This window comes from Lissotriton vulgaris, chromosome 7, assembly GCF_964263255.1.
Source record: "Lissotriton vulgaris chromosome 7, aLisVul1.2, whole genome shotgun sequence".
NCBI classification, from domain to species: domain Eukaryota; kingdom Metazoa; phylum Chordata; class Amphibia; order Caudata; family Salamandridae; genus Lissotriton; species Lissotriton vulgaris.
In genome coordinates this window covers 1313353768-1313380447 of record NC_141695.1, presented here as the reverse complement: position 1 = coordinate 1313380447, position 26680 = coordinate 1313353768, and the positions used below count along the sequence as shown (strand labels likewise).

Genomic DNA, 26680 nt, shown 5'->3' with positions numbered 1-26680 from the left:
GGCGCTTTGACTGATGAAAATCCTGCCATACATCCTACTGGAATTTGGGATTAAGAAGATGCAGTCCTAGGAAAAAGATGTGTTTTTAGGAGTTTCTTGAAAGAGAGAAAGTCTTGCATACTTCTCAATCCTAGCGGAAGAGTATTCCATAATCTGGCTGCCGTAAAGCTGAAAGATCGTCCGCCCAACCGAGCTCTCAAGACTTTAGGCACCACAGCAAGATGAGCGGAAGCCGAGCGAAGGGATCTCGGCGGAGTGTACCAGTGAAACATGTTCTGAAGTGGTACTGGGCCAAGTCCGTGGAGGGCCTTGAATACAATACATACAGATTTAAAATCGATCCGTTGAAGGATCGGTAGCCAATGAAGGTCTCTTAATGCCTGGGATGAGGAGTCATAGCGGCGGCGAGCAAGCGCCAGTTTGGCTGCAAGATTTTGCACCCGTTGCAATTTTCCTATCAAGGTGGCTGGTGCTCCAAGAAATAGGGCATTGCAGTAATCCAGACGGCTTACGATAATGCTCCTCACCACTTCTGGCCTGCTGTCTTTAGGAAGCATCGGGAGGACCTTCCTCAACATGCGAAGCAGTCCCATGCAAGTACTCACTGTTTTGTTAACAGCTGCATCCAATTGGAGATTGGACCCAAACATCACTCCCAAATTGCGGACCGAGGTGGTAGGCCCAATCGTACTTTGGAAGGAGGGTGGCCAGAAATCCGGTGGAAGAGGTCTAGGGATGCGATCAGTGGTACAGTGTAGGACCTCAGTTTTGGAGCTGTTAAACTGCAGCGAATTCTGATTTAGCCAGTCCGCGGTTGCGAGCATACAGCGGTGGAAGGTGTCAAGAGTCACTGCTTCCTTGCCCTCAAGTGAGAAGACAAGTTGGGTGTCGTCTGCGTAGTTCGTCACCGCTATGCCAAAAGATCTAATCAGCGCAACAAGGGGCCGCAGGTACAGGTTGAAGAGGATAGGGCTGATGGCCGACCCTTGTGGAACACCTTGCGCCACTTTTTTGATGTTAGATTGAAACGGTGGCAATGCCACTACCTGGTGGCGATTTCCAAGATAAGATGTCAACCACTGTAGTGCAAGGCCAGTTACCCCTACTTCCTCTAGTCTGTGGATCAGAATTGCGTGGCTGACAGTATCGAACGCGGCCGACATGTCGAGCAGTACTAAGAAGGCTGCTCTTCCATGGTCGGCTCGCGTTCTAAGATCGTCAAGTACAGTCACCAGCGCTGATTCCGTCCCATGGGCCGGTCTAAATCCAAATTGGACTTCATCCAGACAGGACCCAGTCTCCAGATGTTTTGATAGATGTTTTGTAACCCATTTTTCCAGAATCTTTATTGGAAATGGGAGCAGGGAGATGGGTCGATAATTTGCAGGATTAGCCGGGTCCAAGGTGGGCTTTTTGAGTAGAGGGGATACCACAGCAAGTTTCCAGCAATCTGGTACCCGTGCCGAAACCAGGGACTGATCGCAGATGGTAAACAACGGAAGGAAGAGTTCATCCCGGAAGAGCTTCCAATATTTATGCGGTATTGGGTCTAGAGGTGATCCCGACGAAACACTATTGGCCAAGGAGCAAAATTCCTCAAAAGTTGGAGAAGGGAAACAGTCCAACTTAGCACTGCTGGAGGTGCAGTCTATGATAGTCCTGGCGTGCGTTTCCGAGCGGCTCTCGGGATTACCGCCGGGTGTTGTGCCAAGATTGTTCAGAATGGCCGCGATTTTATCCTCAAAGGCCTGTGCCAATGAGTCGCACAGGGACTGAGATGCGATGATGGTATTTGTCGCACTAGCAGGGCATGACAGATCCTTCACGATCTTAAATAAGGTCTGTGATTTGTTAACTGCCGCCCGCAGAGACTCTTCCAGAAACCTGGCCTTCGCACATTTGATCTGTGCTTTATAGATGGACAAGGCCTGTTTGTAAAGGTTCCGGTCTGAGTCCAGGTATTTCTTTCTCCATGTGCGCTCAGCTCGCTTGCATTGGAGTTTAAGTTGAAGCAACTCCTCGGAAAACCATGGCATCGCTGGTGTGGGCCTATTTCTTAGTTTCCGTAGAGGGGCCAGCGAGTCAAGGGAAGACACAATCCTTTGGCTAAGTCTTTCATAACTCAGATCTACGTTTTCCTCTAACGTAAAGCCCTCCAAGAGTAGGGGGGGTAAAGGGGACTGACGCAGGAGTTTAGACCATTGCCTGGAACTTTTAACTCCACCTAAATTCCTATTTCTCCCCTGCTCCATCTTGGGTGTGAGAGAGAAAAGGATTAACGCATGGTCCGTCCAGCACTGAGGTAGAATGTTTTGAACAGTTACAAACTCTGGGTCGGCAAGGATGAGGTCTAGTATATGGCCCTTTTGATGGGTAGGAGTAAGGACCAACTGATGCAGTGAGATACTCTGACAGGTCTGGGTCAGATCTGCAAGTACGGTATCTCCAGGGCCACCTAGCCAAAGATTGAGATCGCCTAACACCATTAGCCTTGAATGTGAGGCGGATAGATCCAGAATTAACTCAATCAACCCCGTGACTGCAGATAACGGGCTAGATGGAGGTCTATAACAAAGTAGACCTGTGAATAGGGCGCCCCCCTGTCCATTTAGAGAGAAGGCAAGTAATTCGTAACCAGGAATGGACTTAATATCAATGAGGGAGAGATCAATAGACTCTCTGAATATAAGTCCTAGTCCACCCCCTCTAGCACCAATACGAGGGATGTGCCTGATTTTATATCCCGAAGGGCAAGCCAAGCCCAACTCTACAGCACAGTCCATGTTCGTCCATGTCTCAACTATATAATCAATCAATATATCAACTGTTATTCTCAAACAAAGGAATTCATTTAAACATTTTATATCAATTTTGTTTACTACGTTTTTCTTTCAGAACATATTTTACACATTTTCATGATAATACTTTCCCGGTTTATGTTCAGCTTTTGGCCACAATGCAATGTGTGAAAGGGCCGACATCACACCTTTACCAGGTCTCTAGAGGTGATAATGCCATGGGGTCTGGCAGTGTGCCGTGCCCCATACCTTGATGCAGTGAGGGAAATATTCGCTACAGGTGGATGGAGGATTGGCCGCCTCTGGAGCTGCATTGTTCTAGGAGTTCAAGGGTTGGCTACACTCTTCATTGTACCACAGTAGGATATTGTTGCCCCATGATTTATTATGCACCACTCACTATAGAGTAACACTGCTCGGCCCTCAAGTTGCCCATGGAACCCTTGCACTATTTTCTCCTTGGGAGAATGATCATGATGCTACAGGAAAAGGCCTGCTCCCCACAAGTCACATCAGTACCATGTTACTCACAAAAGCTCTTTACTGGGAAGGATTACAACTGGCAAATTTCTGATGGAAGGGGCATAATGTAACAACCCTCTAAGGAAAGAGATTGAAAACAAGAAAGCACTAATAGTTGTCTCATTCTTCAGGTAAGTCAGTGCTTCCCAAATTGTGGGTCGTGACTCACCGGTGGCCAAACTTCATGCAATATAAAAAAGATGCCTTCAAATTCTGTGTTTATCTTGTCACATTTTTTGCACTTCAAAAACAGATATTAAATGTCAGACTATGTCTTCAGTTTGAGATTTTCATATTTAAAATACTTTAATTAGACAACCAAGTTCATTAAACTGCCAACAAGATAATTGAAAAAGATACACAAATATAAGAAATTAAAAAATAGCAAAAAAGCCTCAGTCTCAATACCAATTTTAAATGCATGTGGCTTTTGCCATGGACATGAATGTCTTAAATCAAACTTCAGTGTAACATTTTATTTTTTCAACAATACAACAATTTTAGCCTAGAATTTGTAAGGATAAATAAAAGGATGTGCTGTTTCCAGAACAAGTAATCAGGTCAAGCAAACACTAAATTCTAAGCTAATGTAATACGATGTAAAGTGCTGTGCTCTAACAAGATAAAGTGCTGGATCTGATATGACCCTGATATGGGCTTGAGTAAGATGCTGTGCTACACAGGGATGAAATGCTGGACCAGATACAAACCTTACAGTGAAAGTGTTTCACAATTTGTTAGATCTCACCAATCTAAGGGGGCTGTAAAACCTAGCTGTCCCGACACCGCGATTACAATGAGACTGCACACGGTGGGGTCGCATACTCCCATTCGTCTATAGGAGCTTGTGCTACGGCTGTAAGCCAGCCGTAGCACAAGCTCCCATAGACAAATGGGGGAATCTGTACATCCCTGAACCATGCTGCAGGCACCTCAGGGTGCCTGCCACATGGTGCAGGGATTAACACGGTCTATTTGGCCTACACATGTAGACCTGGTTCATCTGTCACAGTCACTAACTATCTTTACATACTGCAGGTGCGCTGTTTATAATCCTAACTCTAGGAGTGAGCTAATAACGTTTTTTCCACTCTTATTAGTTAGTTTTAGCATCACATTCATTTTTTCTGCACTGCACCCATTACCCAACCTGTTCAATGTTTCACATCTCGAGAATTTTACCATATCCTTCGTAGAGTAGGAGTCTTAAAACATCCCTGAGCTCCTCCCTCACAGTGAGGGTTTTGTAGCCCTTGGCGGGGCTAGGAGTCTCCACCAAGAGGAGAATCCCAGATGATGAAGCATGCCACCTTGGTGGGTGAGGGGATTTCGTTCTAACTAAAGGACTTCCCTACTAGTGACAATATATCTCTGCTGTTGTCCCTTCTAGTGCTATTCTAGCACTCTAGACCAAAGGATTCTTTGTGGTTTGCATTAACAGGGGAGCACCACAGGTACCTCCTCAGCCCCCAACCAGAGGCCACAGGGTGAAGGGGGCCCTGCTAGGGGCCCCAAATGTCGCTTTCCGACAGGCTTTCCATATCGGAAAGCCCGACAATGAAAACCTGTCAGAAACCAACATCGTAAACCCTTCAGTGGAAACGCCATCCATAAGGATTATGGGCAGGCATTCGACTGGCTGACGGGCTCAAGATGGCTTCTTGAGCCCATCGGTATCCAGCTGGAATGACCAACCATTTTGACTTTCAACCGCCTGCCTCGTCATGCGAATCTCATCGTAATTAGGCCCTAAGTGTGCTACCATGAACATATCTGAAGCATTATGTTCCTTGTGGTGGCAGGATAGTCAGGCTATGTCATTGAATGGGTATACCCAAAAATGAATTCAAGAGTGGAAGTGGAATAAATTAATCTGGCAATCTTTTATGTCTTTTGTCTGTTTAAAGATTCTACATGCAAAACCAAGCTTTGAGCACTGGTTGTATTCACTAGCAAGGGTAGGGAAACAGAGCTGTGTCACACTAAATCTGGCAAACTTGCGAAACTAAACTAGCCTTTATACAGTGAACAGGAACTAATCATTGCATTCCTGATGGCGGCAGGATAGGTAAGGTTTCCGCCTTGCGATAATAATTGACAAAGTTGATTTTGAATAAAGTCAATATGAAAATAACAACCTTCCCCCTAGCTACCTGACTGCTTTATCCACACATGATCCTTTGTTCTGCAGATAACATCCGCCATGTCTTCAGATAAATTACTCTTTAGGGGGTCGATTTACGATCCTGGGAAAAAAATGTCCGTACGATTCGTATCCAGAACCCTCTCCGTACGAATCGTAAACATGCCGTACGACCCGACGAGTACGATCCAGACCGGGGTATGAGGACGCGATTCGTACGGTCCACGTCAGTTAAGGGCGATTCATACGGAAAAGCACACAATCACATACACACTGTACGGTGCGTACACCCCATGATCGTGGGGTACGCACCGTACCCCTGCGATCGCAGGGTGTATGCACCGTACACCCAGCGAACATGGGGTACGGTCCATACACCCCATGATCGCAGGGGTACGGTGCGTACACCCCATGATCGCAGGGGTATGCACCGTACCCCTGCGATCATGGGGTGTACGCACCGTACCTGGGGGGGGGGCGTTCCGTACCTGTTTCGGGGCGAACTCTGCTTTTACGGCTGTTTTCAGCTCCCGTAGAAAAAGGGTCGTACGGTGCGTACCCGACACAAATCGTACTTGCTGGGTCAGAAAAACCAGCCGTGAACCATACAGATGTCGCGTACAGCGGGGTCAGAGGGATATTCGTACGGGGATTTGATTCGTATGGTCTCTGTACGATTCGTACGGAGTCCAGCTCCTGGTACGAATCGTACTTCGTTGTACGTACGGGGGACGTTGCAGGGTACGATTCGTATGGTGAAAACGCTCCGAACGGCTATTCGGAGTGGTTTTTCCCGATTCGGAATCGACCCCTATGTGTTTTTTAACCATGGGGATCGGTGTTTACAAATTCCTCTCACTTTGCAGTTAGAGAAAGAAAAGTAAAGTGAATTATGTGACAATTTTGCTGGAGTACAGGGATTGCGAAAGGTAAGGCTGTCATTGTTATGCGATACACAACAAAATGTAATTACCTGTAAAAAACTGCATGCATTCAACAGTTAGGAAAGCAAAAATTAAGCACTTTTGTTTTGCAACTCTGAAGTGTGCTGGAAACAAAGATTTTAAGAAGATCAAAACAAATCAAGACTCTTTACTTGGTGATGCACATATGATAATATTTACAGAAGCCCGATTACTAAAATTATCATTCACACATCATATAGTTCAATCAGTGTAACTATCTCTGTGCAAATTTAGTGGTATTTTAATATTAAATGTGCTGTCTGTAAATGAGAGTGGCTACCACACAATGCTTTAGTTACACTAACAAATTGCCCAAATAATGTCCAATGGAGCTAGATGGGTGGCGAAAGCTGGTTGTTCTAAAACTGGGTCATGGTTTTAAAAAGGTTGTGAAGCTCTGCAATAGGTGGCGTTCATCAGGGGTCAATTGGACATGAATGAATGAATGAAAAGTTTATTGTTTTATTAATTAAAACCTTACAATATTTATGCAATAATTCTTAATTATATAATCAGTTATAAAAAATATTTGGGCATCAAGTTTGTTATACTATTTACATATTATGTACATCCTACATTACATTCTTTCAGTTTTTGGTGTTCTAACTTAATTCTCAGTCGCATTAGGAACTTTACAAAAGCTGAGTTTAGAATGATATCGTCAGTATGGAGGCATCTTATCAGAGCTTGTCTGCAATTCCTTATTCCATGAACATAAAAATGTCTCTTAAGAATGAATATTCTTTCAACTTTCCGTTCTGGACAAACACAAAGAAGGTGCATAATGTTCTCTTCACCAAGTTTACATAAGTTACAAGTCGTTGGTCCCTCTGTACTCAACAATGGCGTTAGATGAAATGTGCCCGGAAATACTCCAAAGCGAGCTTTTATAAATATTTGCTTGAATTTCACAGACCTAGGAATTTTGAGGTATGGTTGCACTTTTACCTTGGTATAGCCATTCATTAGAGGCCACGCATGTTTTCTTTCTGAGAAGGTATCTTTATCCAAGAGTAGTGATAAATGCTTTGTTGTACTATTAATAACTTTTTAAAACAAATTCAAGGTAATTGGCATTTTGCAGACCGAGATTACTGAATATTCATCTAATGTTGTGAATAGATATTTCCACGCCTGGGCTTTCCAGTTTAAGCTTATTTCCTGCCACAATAATTTGGACAATTGATTTACAGTATCTGTTTTTATCCTTTCCACACTTTATTAAATTGACCTTTTCGCGCAAGTACCTGATTAGTCATCCCAAATTCCATTTGTATCTGCGCGGGTGTTGGATCATGTGGAATTAAGAGGAGGCCTTTAAAGATTTTTCTGTCTGCATTGTTGATTATGACTGAGTCTTTTTCACACAATGCTTCACTTCCATATGTCAGAGTTGGTAAAAGTTTTGCTTATAATACTTTTAACAATGGTCCATAACTCTGCCCTCCCATGGATTTCTGTATAATTCTGAATGCCACTAGCATTATTTTTGCTCTCCATTGTATATCAATCTTGTGTGTTTGAAATGATCCTCTGTCATCAAATAGTACTCCTAAATATCTATATGTACTCACTTGTTCTAGTTGTGAGTTATCCAGAAACCATTTATACTTATGTTTTGACCTTGAGAATTTGTTAACCTCCATAATGTTTGTCTTTGATTCGTTGATCACCATTCTATTTTCTTTAGAGTAGGTTGATATCCTATTTATCAGGCGTTGTAGTTCAACCTTCGTTTGACTAAGTAGGATAACATCATCTGAATGCAGCAGGTTTGATATCGGACTATTGGCTTATTTGGGTGAACAAGCATTCACCTCATCCAGGGCTTGCGTTAGATTAGCTAAAAATGAGTTAAAAAGCAACGGGGCCAGGAAACATCCTTGTTTCAAACCTGATGCTGTTGGTATTTTTTCTGATACTGTTAGGCCATCTCCCATCCGGACCCTGACCCATGTGTCAGTGTAAAGAAGTTGGATACATTTTAAAAGGGAGAGTGGTATACCTTGATCTATTAACTTTTGCCACAAAAGATCTCTATGCACACAGTCAAAAGGCGACTTAAAATCTACAAAGCACAACTATAGTGATTGTTTCTTTGTAAAGTATTTGTCCATTAGAACAGATAACATAAGGATATTTGTTGTAGTACCTAACCCTTGTGTAAATCCAGTTTGGTTAGTAGGACTTATCTGCTTTTCTCTTACCCATTCTGTTAAGTTAGATAACAGTACTCCTGTAAATAATTATTAATAATATATTAATAATAATTTAGCATCAGTATCCTGGAGCGTAATAAGTCGGTAATTTTCCAGCAAATACCAGTCTCTTTTTTTTGTAAATAGGAGCTATCAGCGATCCCTTCCAAGTTTCAGGTATCAATGATGACCTTACAGTTTCCGTAAAAACCTTTGTCAGGTATCCTCACCATAGACTGGTGTCTCTCTTATAAAGTGCAAACGAAATACCGTTTGGGCTAGGTGCACCATTTTCTTTGTTTCAGGATTAATTTAACATATTTGTTTATTCGTTATATCAATTTCATGTATCATGTCCTTCTTTGTTGGTTCGATCATAATGGCCCTACGTTTCAACTGCGTTTTATCGCCACAAGGATTTAGATGTATAAACAGGAACCTGATCCACTCATTTTCAGTTAAGCAAGATGTTACAGCTGATCTGTTTGATCGTGCTAAGCCATTTATCAACATCCAGACTTCTCTGGAGTTTGATTGTTTACTGCAAAGAGTACTTTAGCCCAAAAATCGTGTTTATTTTTATTCCTTTCGTCCCACAATAACTTCTACAGGTTGCGATTGACCATTTTTAATGTTAAACAGAAATCTTTATCTTTAGGATTATTTCTTAACTGTCTCCTCAATCGATTACGCAACTCTTCGTTGTTAAGGTTAATGTAAATGTGTTCTCTCTTTCTGCTTGCACCTTTTGTTTTTTGGAAGTTTTTTGCTTGAAGGTATTAACAAGTTTTTGGATAAAAACCACCCATTGTTCAATTGCAGTTAAGGTGTTATCTTCAAAACATGTTCCTACCAACTTAAGGGCCATCTTGTTAGTATCTTCTTTGCTGTGCTCCTTCCAAATTAATTTCTTGTAATTTATTGAGCCCATCTGACTTGGCAATGTTCCATATTCAGTATTCTTGTTAACAGTCAAATTGGTAATGCGTATCTTTTGGCTGTGATTGCTCTCGGATGCTTTTACAATTGAAAGAGAGATCACATTAATAAAGATATTCAAAGATACCATTGTATAATCAACTCTTGATTTATGATCCTACGATTGAAATGTCCAAGCCAGTGGGGAGTCCTGGGGTAACCTCCTGGGTTCAGTATTGAAATATCGAGGGACAGAATATCGAATTACCAAAATATCAATGCCAAAATATCGAGGGACAGAATATAGAATGCCTATCTACAAACAGGTAAGTACTAAAATATCGATTCCAAAATATAGAATGTCAAAATATAGTTAACTAAATTATTGATTTTTTTAAATGTATTAAAAATACAAGAAATGTAATTAAATGATGGACATAATTAAATAAAAGATAATTACAATAATGTAAAAAACCTTAAAATGTAAAAATAATAAATGAAATGTAAAAATAATGTTTTAATAAAAATTAACTTAATAATATTATAAAATAATTATTAATCGTAATGATAAAATATTTAGAACATTAATAAAAATTCACTAACATAAATATATAAATAAACATATTATTTAAATATAAAAAGTAAATAAAATATATTAATTAAAATAATATTTTTTATATTAGTTAATAATGAGTGCAACAGTAGTGAAAACGTTGGATAGCGTAGGGGTAAAAATTACTATTCCCACTCCAGAGAGTGCAACAGTAGGGAAAGCGTTGGATAGCGGGAGGGTAAAAATTAATATTCTTACTCCAGAGAGTGCAACAGTAGGGAAAACATTGGATAGCGTAGGGGTTAAAATCATTATTCCCACTCCAGAGAGTGTAACAGTAGGGAAAGCGTTGGATAACGGGAGGGTAAAAATTACTTTTCTCACTCCAGAGAGTGCAACAGTAGGGAAAGCGTTGTAAAGCTTAGGGGTAAACATTACTTTTCCCACTCTAGAGAGTGCAACAGTAGGGAAAGCGTTGGATAGCGGGAGGGTAAAAATTACTATTCCCACTCCAGAGAGTGCAACAGTAGGGAAAGCGTTGGATAGCGGGCGGGTAAAAATTACTATTCCCACTTCAGAGAGTGCAACAGTAGGGAAAGTGTTGGATAATGTAGGGAAAAAAATTATTATTCCCACTCCAGAGAGTGCAACAGTTGGAAAAGCGTTGGATAGCGTAGGGGGAAAAAATACTTTTCCCACTCCAAAGAGTGCAACAGTAGGGAAAGCGTTGGAAAGCTTAGGGGTAAACATTACTTTTCCCACTCTAGAGAGTGCAACAGTAGGGAAAGCGTTGGATACCGGGAGGGTAAAAATTACTATTCCCACTCCAGAGAGTGCAACAGTAGGGAAAGCGTTGGATAGCGGGAGGGTAAAAATCTCTATTCCCACTCCAGAGAGTGCAACAGTAGGGAAAGAAATATTTTAATATCAGAATAAGATTAAATTAATTAGCAATACCAATCAAAAATTAATTAAAAATAATGACCAGTTAATAACAATTATTTACCAATTTAAAACAATTAGTACCAATTAATAAACATTAATTACCAATAAATAATTAATTCTCAATAAATTATCAATACCTATGAATAAAAATACATATTAACTTTATTACAATTAAATTACTTTCCACCCAAATACCCTATAAATCCACAACCCGCTCCTAATAATAAAAAATACAATTAATATATTTAGCAATGAATCAATTAATAAAAATGTATTACCAATTTATACAAATTAACTACCAATTAATAGAAAAGTAATACCAATTAACAATTAATTATCAATACATATAAATAAAATGTAATATTTAATTCACTATAATTACATTACTTTCCACCCTATTCCCCTATAAACCCACAACCCGCTCCTAATAATAAAAAATACAATTAACAGAATTATCAAATAATCAATTAATAAAAATTAATTTCTAATTAATACAATTTAATGACCAATTAATAATTAATTATCAATCATTTAATTATCAATACATATAAATAAAAATGAATATTTAATTTAATATAATCAAATTACTTTCCACCCTATTCCCCAATAAACCCACAACCCGATACGGAATTAAATAATGCAAACATTAAATTACATAACATTCATTACTTTAAAAAAATTAAACATACTTTAGAAAAATAATACATAATTTTAACACATATACTACCATACATAACACTATTTTTTTTCGATATTATGGGAATCTATATTTTAAAATTCGATAATATGGGAATCTATATTTTAAAATTCGATATTGTGGAATTCGATATTTTCTACCCCAATTTCGATATTCCGACCTATCTATATTTTGATAATTCAATATTCTGTCTATTCTATATTTTGGATTCGATATTCTGTCGATTCGATATTTTAGAATCGATATTTAGGGTGTTCACCAACCTCCTGTTTAGGATTCTTAAGCCCAGCGCTTCTAAGTCTTTAACAAAGGTGCACCTAATTGGCTTTGGAAGGCGTTAGCAATAGTTGGAAGTGTTTGTTGTGGAATTGCCCAGAGATAATCTTGTTAACCTTCCTCGACGGAAGAACACAGAGAGTCCGCCTACCACCGTACAAGTCAGAGGCCACCGAAGTCATCTGCGGCGTCCCTCAAGGATCCTCCCTGAGCCCCACCCTCTTCAACGTCTACATGAGCCCCCTCGCGGCCATCGCACGCCAGCACAACCTCAACATAATCTCCTACGCCGACGACACCCAGCTGATCCTCTCCCTGACCAACGACCCCGCCGCCGCCAGAGCCAACCTGCACGAAGGGATGAAAGAGGTAGCCGAGTGGATGACGACCAGCCGCCTGAAACTGAACTCGGACAAGACGGAGGTCCTCATCCTGGGCTCCTCACCCTCCGCCTGGGACGACTCCTGGTGGCCTCCCGCCCTGGGCACCGCACCCAAACCGACAGACCATGCACGCAACCTGGGCTTCATCCTGGACTCCTCCCTCTCCATGACCAGGCAAGTCAACAACGTCTCCTCGGCGTGCTTCAACATCCTACGCATGCTACGGAAGATCTTCTGGTGGATCCCCACCGAGACCAGGAAGATCGTCACCCAGGCCCTCGTCACCAGCCGACTGGACTACGGCAACGCCCTCTACGCCGGTACCACCGCCAAGCTCCAGAAGAGACTCAAGCGGATCCAGAATGCCTCAGCCAGACTCATCCTCGACATCCCACGAACCAGCCACATCTCCGGACATCTGAGAGACCTTCACTGGCTCCCCGTCAACAAAAGAATCACCTTCCGCCTCCTCACCCACGCACACAAAGCCCTAAACGACCAAGGCCCGAGCTACCTCAACAGGCGAGTCAACTTCTACGCTCCCAAACGCCACCTCCGATCAGCCAACCACGCCCTCGCCGCCGTCCCCCGCATCCGAAGAGCGACGACAGGAGGAAGGTCCTTCTCCTACCTGGCCACCAAGACCTGGAACTCCCTCCCGACCGACCTGCGCCTGACCCAAGACCACCTCTCCTTCAGGAAGAAGCTGAAGACCTGGCTGTTCGAGCAGTAGCGGCACCCCCCCCACCCCCAGCGCCTTGAGACCCTACGGGTATGTAGCGCGCTCTATAAATGTCATTGATTGATTGATTGATTGATTGATTGATTGTTCCTGAGTTAACTCAACTCTCATATTGGGTACAAACAGATTTAACTTAAAATCCTATGATATAATGTACTCTGTGAAAGGGTCATCCATCATTAGCTTAGATAGTCTTGTAATCAGGGTAGTAGTCATATTGCTTCACGCGCTTACCATAGGATGTATATACACAAATATTATAAGCAGGTTTTTTAAGAGATTATTTTCCATAAACCTCAACTTTACTATCAATAAGTTTGGGTTATATGTATCAATTTGCTCATGTTCCACTCCTAATTCTAGAGAGACAAATATGGCTAAGCCCTCACAGGGGCTCCCCCATTTACTTTGTTTAATTGCAGGTTTAAAATATCATTTGCATCCCTCAAGCATTACAGGATTGACAGACCAGGTTTCTTGTAGAAGGCTAACATGATAATAACTAGACATTGGGGTTAAATAAGCATTGCTTATTTTTTTCGTAGGCCATTAATATCCCATGAGCATAATTTTAATATTTCACTTTCTTTATTTGCTTTAGCTCTTGACTTTACTTTTGTATTCTGTCGTGTTTTACTGCCATGGAGAGACATACCAATCCATTTTTCATTGACTCCAATTGACTTTTCTATTTCTACTAGATCTGACGTTAGATCAAGCAACGATTCTGTCTTTCCAATTGCATTTTTTAATACTGAATGAACGTGTGAGTTTACTTTTTTTTGTTGGTGGTGATTCAGGGATAAGGGTATAGCAAGTGGTTTCGGATACACTGTAGGCTGTGGCCTATTGATTTTTATTCCCCAGCTGATAAAATTGTCCTTTACATTTATAATTAGTTTGACTACAAGTACAGTGTCCAATGTTATCAGTGTTGTTTCCTGGCTACTATCAGGATTTGTAGGAAATTCAATGGATTCAATGTTTTCACTTGAGACTTTTTCTAGTGAGCAAATAGATTTAAAGAGGAGGAGGACATTTCTTCTATTTAGGATATCGTGACTGACTCTTGAACAATATTCAGGAATAAAAATCAATTGCGGTTTGCCATGTACTGTTGTCTTTAGACTTCCCAAATCTATAGTGGGTAGAAGGTCGTAATTTGAGGGCTGTTGAGGATCTTTGTCATGATACCTTATACCTTTGTGACTCATGTTTTTTTTGCCTTTGGAGATCCTGAGGACTATTATGATTTATGCTCTGAGTTGGTCCTAGCATTATATTGGTTGGCTGACCGCCCATGTTCTCTTTCCTCATGACATTGGTTTTTTCAATTGTAACTAATTTCTTAGCATTTTCCATCTTTTCACATATACAGTGTGATAAATTATATTGAGCCTGAATTGTTCTTTTAAATATTGGTTGTATTTGATTTTCATCCTCATTCTCTCTTCCCTTCTTGATCCTCTCGTTTATGGTGACATTTTTTTAAATTATTATCTCTCCTGTCCACCTCTACCTGTATTGTTCTTTGTATTGTTTGAAGGAGATGTCTTTCTACTCTCTCACTCTGCTCCTCCTTCGATTTTACATTGTTAGGGGTGATCCTTGGTTTTGCTAATTTGTACGATCCATTTTTATCCGTTGGAATCTTCTCTGTTACACCATAAGAACCTAACAATCCCCTCTCTTTTCTATCTCTTTCTGGATCAAAATACTTTATTCCACTAGTTGATTATAAGCTATCTATGCCTTTTAGCTTTTGTGTATCATTTCTGTCTTCCTTAAGATAATTTTCCCTGGTGCCTTTGTTAAATAAGGCAAAGTACTTCTTACTACTTCCGTTAGTTGGAGAGCTCCTATCCACCTGCGATTCTTTATCTTGTTTTCCTTTAAAGTCTTCAGTTTGGTTAGGATCATTGTCTCTCAAAGCATTAGACTTGCTTTCTGAACTTGTGTTGTTATTACCAAGTTGGATTTGGCTTCATTCCTTGCTTTACACAGTTTTTTCTTATGCTTTTTCGATAAATAATAGTTTGGAGATGGCTCTTCCAATTGCTAGGGGCCTCTTCATCATTTAAACGTGCTTAATTTTTTATATCCTGTAGTTGTCTCTGATCTACTTCCATTCTTCTGTTATCCGTTGTTGCCAATATTGGACAATATTGGACAACATTTGATCTTTTTTGCAGCTGTGCCCGGTTTTTTCTTAATTGGTTTCATCTCACTAGGTGGTAAGGTTTCAAGTTCATTTATTGTGGGTTCTTTTTCACGATTTCTACCTTACATGCATTGACCGGTTTCTTTGCCTCATCAGAAATCCTACTTTCTTGACGCTGGTTATGTCCTGTTAGCATAGTTGAGCTACCTGTGTAGGGAATTTCCCTGGGTGAGATACACAGGTCAGATTCACATTGTTGGTTTGCCTCGTTTTTTGGATTGATATAATTGGTTTTCCAACTTTCTCCTTCTTCCTTATCTCTCCCATTTTGCAGACTTATTCTCACGTCTTCAAGAATTGTAGTCATTGCCTGTGGTAATGTTATTAATTTGCTCATTATTGGGGCACATGTATAATCAATGACTGTAGTAGAGGCATGCGTTGTGCTCTTTTTATCAGGCTGTTTAATTGGGCCGGTTTCTGATCTATGCCCACTACCGAACTTGCCATCACATTAAGTAGATCCACTTGAATCTCCATTTGATTGAAATGTCAAAGCTTCTAATTTTCATAGCGGTTGTACAACAGAAAATGTCCCAGATTGACCCTAGTTCCTGGTTACTTGTAATTGTCGTTGTGGAATTATGGTGTTGTTGGCTACGATTTATTTGAACATTATAATCCAATTGAGTTACATTCTCGGTCCCCCCTTCATTGTGTAATTGCCCTCCCTGTATTTGTTTTGTATTACAAAGGGATATTATGTTATTAAAAGTAGATCTAGCACACGGTGTACTACATAACTGTATTTCCTCTGTACTTTTTCAATATTCTTCTTTATTTGCTTTATATCCATCCAGTTAATCCATGTTAAGGTAATATGTTGTACTATTATCCTTGTCAGATCTTTTGTTAGGATCAATATCCCAATCAATTTCTACACATACGTCACTACTAGCTGTGCATGGTAATGTTCTGGCTCTGATTGATTCTTGAGTTTCTTGTTTTGCTATTGGTAATAGTGTGTTAGTCTCTGTGCCAGGTTCCCAGTTGGTTTTCTGGAATATTACATTTTCCGCCAAAGGTCGTGGGATACTGACGGTCGATATATCCAGTGATCTTTCAGGTACATCCAAATCACTCTGTTCATTTTGGATTGCTTGGACTACACTTAAAATTTCAAGATCTGTGACATGACCCTTTGTTATGTTCAGTTGTACACATTTTTCCATTTCTGAAGGATACATACACATGCTCAGTATTTGTGCGTCTGAAACATGACCGAGATTTTGTACACTTTTATTATCCGGTTTAATCGGTGTTTGAAGATTGCTTGCTTCTACTGCTGTTTGCATTGACATAATAGCCTCCAATGGATCCTTCATTAAATCAAATTTGTATGGGGTTTTTGAAGACGTTTCAAACATTTGAGCAGTATGAGAAATTAGGGATTGATTCCCTTCTACTGCATTTGCTTTTATTTTTGGTCATTTGAATGCTTGTATTTTTCTTGTTCTTCTTGTGCTAGTACCAGAGGCTCTTTGTCTGTCTGAGCGCATAGTGAAACCACTACAACCAGTACCTTTACCAGTATCTTTACTTTCTTGTGCTCCAATGATCCGAATGCGAGCAGGACCTCATGGAAAAAGCAGGCTGCACCCAGATTAACTGTGCCACCCCAGCGTCCTCCGGGCACACTTTCTACAGCTACCGTTACCGACGCTGTAACTCGCGGTGGCACTCGATAATGGGGTGCCTTTTGGCCTGCTTCTCACCTTCCTTTTTATTTCCACAGTATTCACGTCTGCCACACTGCAGCGTCCGGGAGCAGTTGCAGTGGTGTTACAGGGCAATGAGGCACAAATGTGATGGTCTTGATTTGGTATGATCAAAATCTCTCCTCCTCCTCCTCCTCTGACCCAGTTCCAGCTCCTGCACCGCAGCTCCTATGCGTGCTCATGCAGATCACAGTGCCAATTGTAAGTGGTTCTCGTATTATTGTCATTAATGTTTGCTGTTAACTATGAAGAAAGATTGCCCAAATCAAATGGAGCTATAAGTAGTAGTTTTGTGTGCCTTGAGGAGTAATTATTGCAGTGAGAATTGTGAGGTTGTTCAGAGGGTTACACTGTTACCAGCAACAGGCATGGCACCAACCAGGTAGCCCTGTAAGCACCTGTAACCACCTGTAAGTGCCCTGCAAGCAATAACCGCTGCTCCTGCTCAAAATCCAACTCCAGTCCAGCTCTCCCCCCTGCCCCGCCGGCACTCACAGTTTTCTTATCGGTCCCAAGATTAGGATCCCGTTGATGGAAGGTATTAGCGGGAGTGGGAGCAGAACCGCGATCAGCTGCGGTCTGAGCCCTACAGCACCTGCAGCATCTGCAACATCCTCGGCACCTCAAGGAATCCAGGAATCTAAGAATCTCGCTGTGAGACTGGCCGCCAGAGCAGAAATGCAGTCAAAGACACAAAAGCAGAACGGGAACCAGCCGAGGGAAGACGCCAAAGATGCCAAGGCAGAAGCGGGAGCCAGCGCTCAGCAGCAATCTCGGGATTTACTCCAGGAAACCGCAGCTGCTACTTCTCTCCTCTCTGGCCCACTCAGACGGCTCAGTCCACGCTCACTTGAAACAGAAATTCGAAACTCACTTGGACATGATCAAGGGTCTGGTGTTTTTGCCTGCAGGGTGGAGGGCAACCTTGAGGAGGGACATGGGCTTTCTCCTGGCATTGGATTATGCCCCAGTCCATCAGTGGCTGAGTGTGCAGGGGTTGATGTCTGCGGTGATCAATATGCTACCCTGGGCTCATCTTCATCTGTAACTCTTGGTGAACTATCTCTTGTCCCACCGGGCTCCTTGTTCCGTGGATTACGGTCTGCCACTGGTGCTGTCTCCACAGATTCGGGCGGATCTAGGGGGTTCATTAGGATGGCGCACGGACTTTGTCCGTCCGCCATCCTGTCGGGGGCCGGTACAATCCGCCACAAGGGCGAAGGAACCGTGCCCCCAATTAGGATGCAGCCGCCACAGTGGTGGGTGCATCCCGCATTTTTAACATTGCGCGGACGGTGCTTAAAGCACCGGCCGCCGCAATGTGAAAAATCCTTGTTGTGCATTTCACAGCACAACATGACAGGCACCGTGCGGTGCCTGCCATGTTGTGCTGTGAAACGCAGGGGGGTACCATAGGTACCCCCATGTGCACCCTCCACCGCCCCTTCACCCTGGGGGCCCGCAACGGGCCCTCAAAGCAGGAACCGGCATTCCTCCCAGGCCATTCTAATATGGCTGGCGGTGTCTGATAGACACCACCACCATATCGGGCTTTTTCAGCCCCTACAAGTAAAATCCTAAATAAATACTCTGTTAGGTCCTTTGATAAAACTGAGACAAATATATCCCTCCCTGTCACCACACCAGAATCATACCTTCATGCCAAGACCTCGCTTAGGAATCACGTGACCTGGGAGTTAAGAGAGTGATTGAGAGGGGGTAGGCGGCTGTGCCTGTGTGGAGCTTGTTCTAGAGTGTAACGCTGCTCTCTGTGGGATGCACCTTGGTGGTGGTGGCCACGGTGGCGTATTAATAATGTTTGTAATTGTAGCATGAATGACTGGCCATGCACTTGTGGTGCTGTTCTGTGAAGCATGTGTCCTGCACCACCCCCTTGGGCAGAGGGTATAAGTGATAGTGAAAGGTAGCCTGGAGTCCTCGGCACACAACATTAGCCTCCACCAGCACCAAGCACCGTCTCTGACAGACCGCTCACAACATGTGGCCTGTGGGCAAACTGACCCTTCGTAGAATGTCCAGAATGACCAACTGGGGGTGGCCTGTGTGTGCCTTTTTCCTTTTAAAATATTCAGAAACAGACCTTTTGGGGAACACCACGCTCTTGGAAGAGACTACTTCTGTATTAGTAAAGATCTGGCAAGAGGACTTTTTTTCTCCTTTTGCTCAAATAAACACACTCCCCTAGCTCCCAGCACTCTTCTCCATCCCTGCCATTTGGCAAAAATGTATCCTAATGCGTACACAAAAAATGGCATTTGACTCTCTGCTAATTATGGTAGTTTATATTCCTACCATAAATAAGCCCCAGCAGCATTCTGCACGTTTGTTAGAAAAGAAGTGTCAATGTGTCACCTTGGGGAAAACTGAAAATGTATATAATTTTAACATGGACCCTATTTTATAAACAAGACTGATCATCAGATGTTTTTTAGTTCTTAGGATGTATCCATTTCTGGTACTAACATTGCTTGTCTTAAATTTCTCACCTCCAACTGCAATGACCTTTTACCCAGCGCTCTCCTGCCAGGAGGTTTTAGGGAATTCACAAGGGTTTCCTTTGCCACTTCCTCTGCTTGCTCCACGGCCTCTCATCGAACTCAACTGCTCCATCTCTATTCCGGAAGATTCCTTCGCGGCCGGGCCCGGGTGCTTGGATGGGGAAAACCAACCATCCTGCACGCTGCCAGGAGTGCCCCAGAAGTCGTTTTGCGCCGATGCCTGCCTGTTCTATCTGCACTGCGGCCTGCCTGTCCCTGCAGAGCCTTGAAGCTGCCTCTGACCAGAGCCCCCTCGCTACTTCGCTACTTGCTCTGCATCTGACCGACTCCGATCGAGCCTCAAACAATGAAGGAAGCTTCACCACGAAAAAGTCGGCACCTGTAACACTCATCAGGCTCTGGAGCATACCCATGGCTCTAAATTCTATAGACCCGGCCCTGAGAAATAGGTGCTGGTGCTTAGCACCTGAAAGCACCGGCACAAATTAAGCACCCCTTGCCCCTTCTAGTCTTCGGGCCAAGCGAGCGGCCTTGGAGGTGTTCCGCAATCCTCAGTTGGACGGTTAGGATTTTTTTGTGACCAGGTTACTTCGGAGTTGTTTTCTGCAACGTCCTAGAGCAATTTGTCTTTCACCTTCCTGGAATCTTACATTGGGGATTCAGGCCCTTGAGGAGATTTTGTTTCAGCCCTTGGGATCCGTGGACATCAAGTTCCTCACCATGAAGGTGGAGTTTTTGGTGGCCATTGTGTCCGCTGGTCTGATTGGGAAGCTGGGGTCTTCTCTGAGCACTCTCCTGTTTTTGCAGGTCCAGCCGGACCGTATTGGGTTGCACTCGGATCCTAAGTTGCTGCCCAAGGTCCTCTCGGTTGTCAACTGCTCCTGGGAAATTATTTTGCCTACTTTCTCTCCGGTCTTTGAGTCCGGGGTGAATTCTGCTCTCTCGTTGTTGGGTGTCCGGCAAGGGGTGCTGATGTATTTGGAACAGACTTTGCCCTTTTGCTGCTGTGATAACCTGTTTGTCCCTTTTGGTCCTGTTCGTTCTGGTCATAAACCTTCTCTCTCCACCCTGAGTAGGTGGATTAAGCAGACAATCTTGCTGCCATATGATTCCCAGGTTTCTGAGGTGTCTGCTAGGGTTCAGGGTCGGTCTACCCGGGGTCTTTCTCTCCTGGGCCACTTTCAACGGGGTCTCTACTGAGGATATCTGTAGGGCCACTACCTTGTCCTCCCCGCACATGTTCATGGATCTCTACCGGGTGGTGTTGGGTGGTCCTTCTGTGGGAGGTTTTGCTGAGGCAGTTGTCAGGCTGGTTCTTCTGGTTATCGATGCTCATGCCTTCTGTGGGCTTCTCCTTCGTTGTTTTCCATTGGTGTTACTTTTTAGATTAAACCTGCTGTTTTACATTATCCTGTTGTCTGTGGTTTCTTGTGAGATTTCCATGAAGCCCGCTGGGCTTGGGTATATGCTCACTACGTAACTCAAGTGGCGAGGAAAACTTACAAGGAGGTAATGCCACCGTTACTTACCGGTAACCTTCATTTAATGTAATGTCTTCCTCGCCACATGAGTTCCGTTCCTTCCCTCCCTGTGGTTCACTGATAGAATATCGATGACAAAAACATCAAAGTTAAAAATATATAGAATACAAAAATATGGACTCCCTTACCTACACAGGTAAGTATAAAAATATTGAATCAAATATATCCATGTAAAAAATATAGATGTAAAAAATATTGATTTAAATATATATATATATATAAAATAAAATAATATATATTACATATAGTAAATATTATTATACATTTTAACAAAATCAATTAAATGTAATATACATGTCAACAAAATATAACAAATAAACTTAATAAAAAAATAAACACACAAACATAATAATTGATACATATAAATTTACTTTAAAATAATGAATAAACTATTTTCTTTAATGTATTACAAAACTTTAAAATGGTATAAAAATAAAATATATATATCAATAATTTAAAATATAAACACTAAAACATTATACAATAATTTAAGACATTTAACTATTAAAACATATTTAAACTTACATTTTCCAATACAATCAGTACAACAGTAGAGACAGTGTTAGATAGCAAAATAATTCCAATTTAATATTCCAACTCCAAATAGTGCAACAGTAGAGAAAGTGTTGGATAGCCGAGGGGAATAAATTACTATTCTCACTTCAAAGAATGCAACAGTAGGGAAAGTATTGGATAGTGGAGGAGTAAAAATTACTATTCCCACTCCAAAGAGTGCAATGGTAGAGAAAGTGTTGGATAGCGGGGGGGGGGGGGTTAACAATGACTATTCAAACTCCAGTAAAAGCAAAAGTAGAGAAAGTGTTGGCTAGCAGAGGGAAAAAATTACTATTACTACTCCAGTGAATGCAACAGTAGAGAAAATGTTGGATTGATGAGAGGTAAAAATTCCTATTCCCACTCTATTAAATGCAACTGTGGAGAAAATGTTGGATAGCGGAGAGGTAAAAATTTCTATTCCCACTCCAATGAGTGCAACAGTAGGGAAAGTGTTGGATAGCGAAGAGACAACTGTTAAAACGAAAATAAAAACTATTAAAAATTATAAAAATCATTACAAAAAAATGAAAAATATTTAGAAATGAAAAATCAAATATATTAAAAATAATATAAAATTAATTACATATAAAAAACTAATAAACATTAATTGACTACACACACTTAAACACCTAAATTAAACCCTAAAATAATAAAACACGATTAAAACATTTTTATAAATTAAAAACTATTACTATTACCAACTAATAATAAAGTAATTAAAATGTATTTAATAACCACCCTTTACCCCTTTAAAAGTAAAAACACCAGCCAAAAAAATAAAAAATTACCCAAAATACATATCAAATAATTAACATTAATTAACAACTATATATTAATTAATTAAATGCAAATTACATCCCACCCTTTACTTCTATAACAACCAAACTAAACACTTACAATTAATTACACAATTACCCTAATTAATTACCAAGTAGGTAATTAAAATTAATTAATCCCACCATTAACACCTATAAAAACCACAACACACACCTACATTTATTGACACAATTACCATAATGAATCACCAGTTAATTCATTTAAATTAATTAACCAACAATTAGTAATTCATTATTAACTTTAACCATTTAACACTATAACATCTGAATTAAACAAATATCAATAAATTAACAATAATCAATACATTTAATATAATTAAATTACTTCCCACCCTATTCCCCTATGAACCCACAACCCACTATGGAACAAAAAACTAAATATTCAACTTAAAAAACATTCATAACTTCTAAAAATATAACACATACATAAAAATACAAACAATTCTCATAAAAAACAATACCACACATACAAATAACATAAGTACTAAAATACATAACATTAATAAACAAACAATATTTTTAACAACTATTTTTTTGAAAACAATAATAAACACTTCAATATTTTTAACATCGATATTACTTACCTAAAATCGATATTCTTGACAACGAAAATCTGAATGTCGATATTTCTGACCCACAATATTTGCAACTCGATATTTCTACAAGTCGATATTTTTCAATCGATATTCTGTCCCTGCACCCCTCCCTGTTACCGGCTTCATGTGGTTGCTTTGGGGTTTGGTAGTTCTACAGTAAATGGGGTGGGTCAACCCTCCCCTTATACTGGGTCATTGGTGACCTTGGTGGTCCATATTGTGATGGGAGGCATGGAGTGCTAATTTACTTTGGAGGGTTCTGGTGTAGAGCTGAAGCCCACTACGTAACACATGTGGCGAGGAAGACAATACTCAGATTAATAAAGAATACCGGTAAGTAACCGGGGCATTAGCCACTTTGCCCAAACCTTAAAATGTCTCTGACTTCATTCCCTTTCATGTTGCAACTCTTTTCTAGAACGCTGTTAAGTTGTTTTTATCACATAATAATATTGCAGCTGTGTGCGAGCTCTGCTTCCGACATACTTCACTCTGGCAAGCAGTGCTTTCTGCATCGCCCCCCACAATGTTAAAAATGTGAGATGCACAGTGTGGCGGGCGCATCCTAATTGTATCTTTGGGACCGCCGCAAGCATTGCGGGTGGTCCCAATTCCTGGGGCTATGGCGGGCGGACAAAGTCTGCCCGCCATGCTAATGATGCCCCTAGTGTGTAGAATTTGCACTTCCTCTGCAGAAATTTTAAAAGACACGTTGAGAGCATGTGTGTAGCTTCTGGGGGAGGAGTTGTTTGGGGTGTTACACCTCCCTAATAAATGTGCTATTTTATAAATTGTTGGGTTCAGGAGTTTTTAGTTGGGTGTGATACGGTGTTCTGTAGCATCATACACCTCCCTCTTTAAAAAACCAATGGGTCTTCAATTGTGTGATTTTCTTAGTGCTTTTGTTTTTTTTATAAATTAGAATGCAAGTGAAATAATTAGCACCAAAAGCAAAGCAGTATTCAATAGGTTACCTTGTGTTTAATATGTAGAATGTATGGTGTGTATTGGGTTCTCTGTTCTAGGTTCCACATATATAAAAGATGCAGTAGGAATGTTGTGGGCCATTGTACAAGCAGAGTTTACCCACTGCTAATGCCTGGCAGGAGTTGCAAATAAAGATGACAACTGTATTTAATGCATGTGGACAACTTTATTTCAAAATGTGTTTCTACACAATTTTGGTGACTAGCTACGTTCCAATCCCTCACGAACCTGTGCATCTGCTGATGCATTTCATCTGCGATTTAGGCCGGATGCTCATACATATGTTAGATTAATGGAAGTTTCCAGGCAAGGATGAAGACTACTGTCCAGTGAATGTCTACAGATTTACTTGCAGGTGATGTATATTTGTTTGGTGTTTTCTACTGGAGTTTGCATGAATTAATGAATGAAGCATATTTGTGGAGCGCACAGCTACTCAACAAGAGTGTACCGGTGCTAATATTCTCGAACTGACAGACCTGACAACCACACCTAGCACTGGAAGAACTGAGGGGCATATTACCAAGGCAGGCAAAATGAAATTATTGCTGCGTTTGCAGCCGTTTTCGGCCGCAAAGCGGCGGTAATTTCATCGCCCTATTAGCAGGCTGTTGGTTAGCGACAGCTTGTAGGTGATATCTAGCGGTTAGGGGCCCGCTTTGCATGTCAGCGATATTTATCGCTAATGACATGCAAAGTGGACATACCCAACCTGTTAGCGACTGAAAGCAGTCGCTAACATCGCTATCGCCTATTATCAACGCAGGCGTAGCGGTAAAAAAATTTGCTCTAAGCGCGAATATCGCTGAAAACGAATGCCTGCTTAGACCAGTTCTTAACCTGTATATCCAATGGGAGGTAGATATTCAGGTTAGGAACCTATTGGCGTTAATGCCTGAATATCGCTGGATTCCCAGCTATATTCACGCATTAAGCCGCTATCGCCGGAAATGTTGTCGCATTTGAGATAAACATTACTAATAGCATGTTATCTCTGCGATAAAATCCGGCGATGCACGACGATAGAAAAAAAATTCGCTAAGCCTTTTTAGCGAAAATTATATTGCTAGTTGTTAATAATATGCCCCCAAGTTTTAAGGAATTTCTTAAAACTGCCTGGTCAGCCATAGATCTGAAAGAAACCAGGAGTTGGTTCCATGCTTGAGCTTCCAGGAAACTGAAAGATCTGCCCCCAGCCTGGACTAGGCATATTCTGGGGACTCACACCAGGCCTATGGAGGATGTCTTCAGGGATTTGACAGGCAAGTAGTGACTGACTCTTGCCCTGAGGTAGCCGTCGCTCATTACCGCGAAGGGCTTTAAAGAACAGCACCAGGGCCTTAAACTTGATCCAGTTACTTATAGGGAGCTAGTGTAATGCCTTATGGAGAAGGGGCATGTGAGTCCTGGGGGAATAGTACTCATTACAGCGCAAACATTTACATCTCATTATACCATCACAACGCATACCATTACCTTGTAGGTAAGGTAAGTGCTCGCAGGTAAGGTAAGTGTTCGCATGCCATTACAACACAGCCATTACATTGCGATGTAATGGCTGGGTTATAATGGCATGCGATGTAAAGGATGCTATGTTGTAATGACTGTGTTGTAAAAGTAGTGCAATGTAATGACTGAGTTGTAAAGGTTGTTTCCCGTCCTGGGCTTGAGCCTAAGGGCCACTCTGGCAGCGTCATTTTAAATCACTTGGTAGGAATGGGGCAGATAGCCAGGAAGGCCCAGGCACAGAATGTTTGTATAGTCCAATCTGGAAGTAACCAGAGCCTGGCCCATGGTTTTCCTTGTGTCGAGTGAGAGAAGAGGTAGAAACTTTCTCAACATATGTAGCATTCCATAGCAGATGCCCACCACAGATTGATTTTAAGGTCTCATTGAGAGAGCGCTGCCAATATAGACGCTGAGGTTTTGTAATGTGGATTGAGCTGAATGAGGAAGAAACATGTCCTCAGATCACCATTATCTCCAGTCCTCTACGGACGAAGAGCCAAAAAAGACACCCATGCCTGCTGTGCGACTGTTACAGCTGCTGTTTAGCGCGCACGTCCAGTGCTCCTGGAGCTTGTCTTCCAACGTGTTCATTACAATACACCTAAATAAATAACTGACGAATCCTAGGGAACCAAGCATTAAATGGCAAGAAAGGATGGAGTATTTCATAAATTAAATTGCTACTTTGGAGGATAGTGATTTTATATTATCATTAGACAGGAAGAAGCGTATCTTATTACACTGCTTGGGTCCTGAAGGTCCCAGCGTGTACAATCAAATGCAGGAACCAGAAAGAGGGGCGAATTTGATGTGTTTAAAAATGCCATTTTAGATCTTGATGAACATTATTCACCTATTGAGGTGTGTCGCAGTTTCAAGATGTGCGTTCTTCAAACGCAAGCAAGAGCATAGCAAAAAGAACTGAAGACTCTGGGGGTAATTCTGATAGCCCGTCATCTATGTGGGGACTGGGACTGCCTGCCTGTAAGGCGGCGGTCCCGCACATCCGATTTATGACGCGACCACCACCGTGCCGGTTGCATCGTGCATTTTTA

The 26680-nt window shown here is 41.5% G+C and overlaps 1 protein-coding gene across 8 annotated transcripts in view; it reads right to left on the bottom strand.

The window, feature by feature from the left end:
- LOC147703579 (transmembrane protease serine 9-like) overlaps positions 1–26680 on the bottom strand; it is a 913140-nt gene that overhangs the window by 239899 nt on the left and 646561 nt on the right. The gene's annotated exons all lie outside the window — the stretch shown is intronic.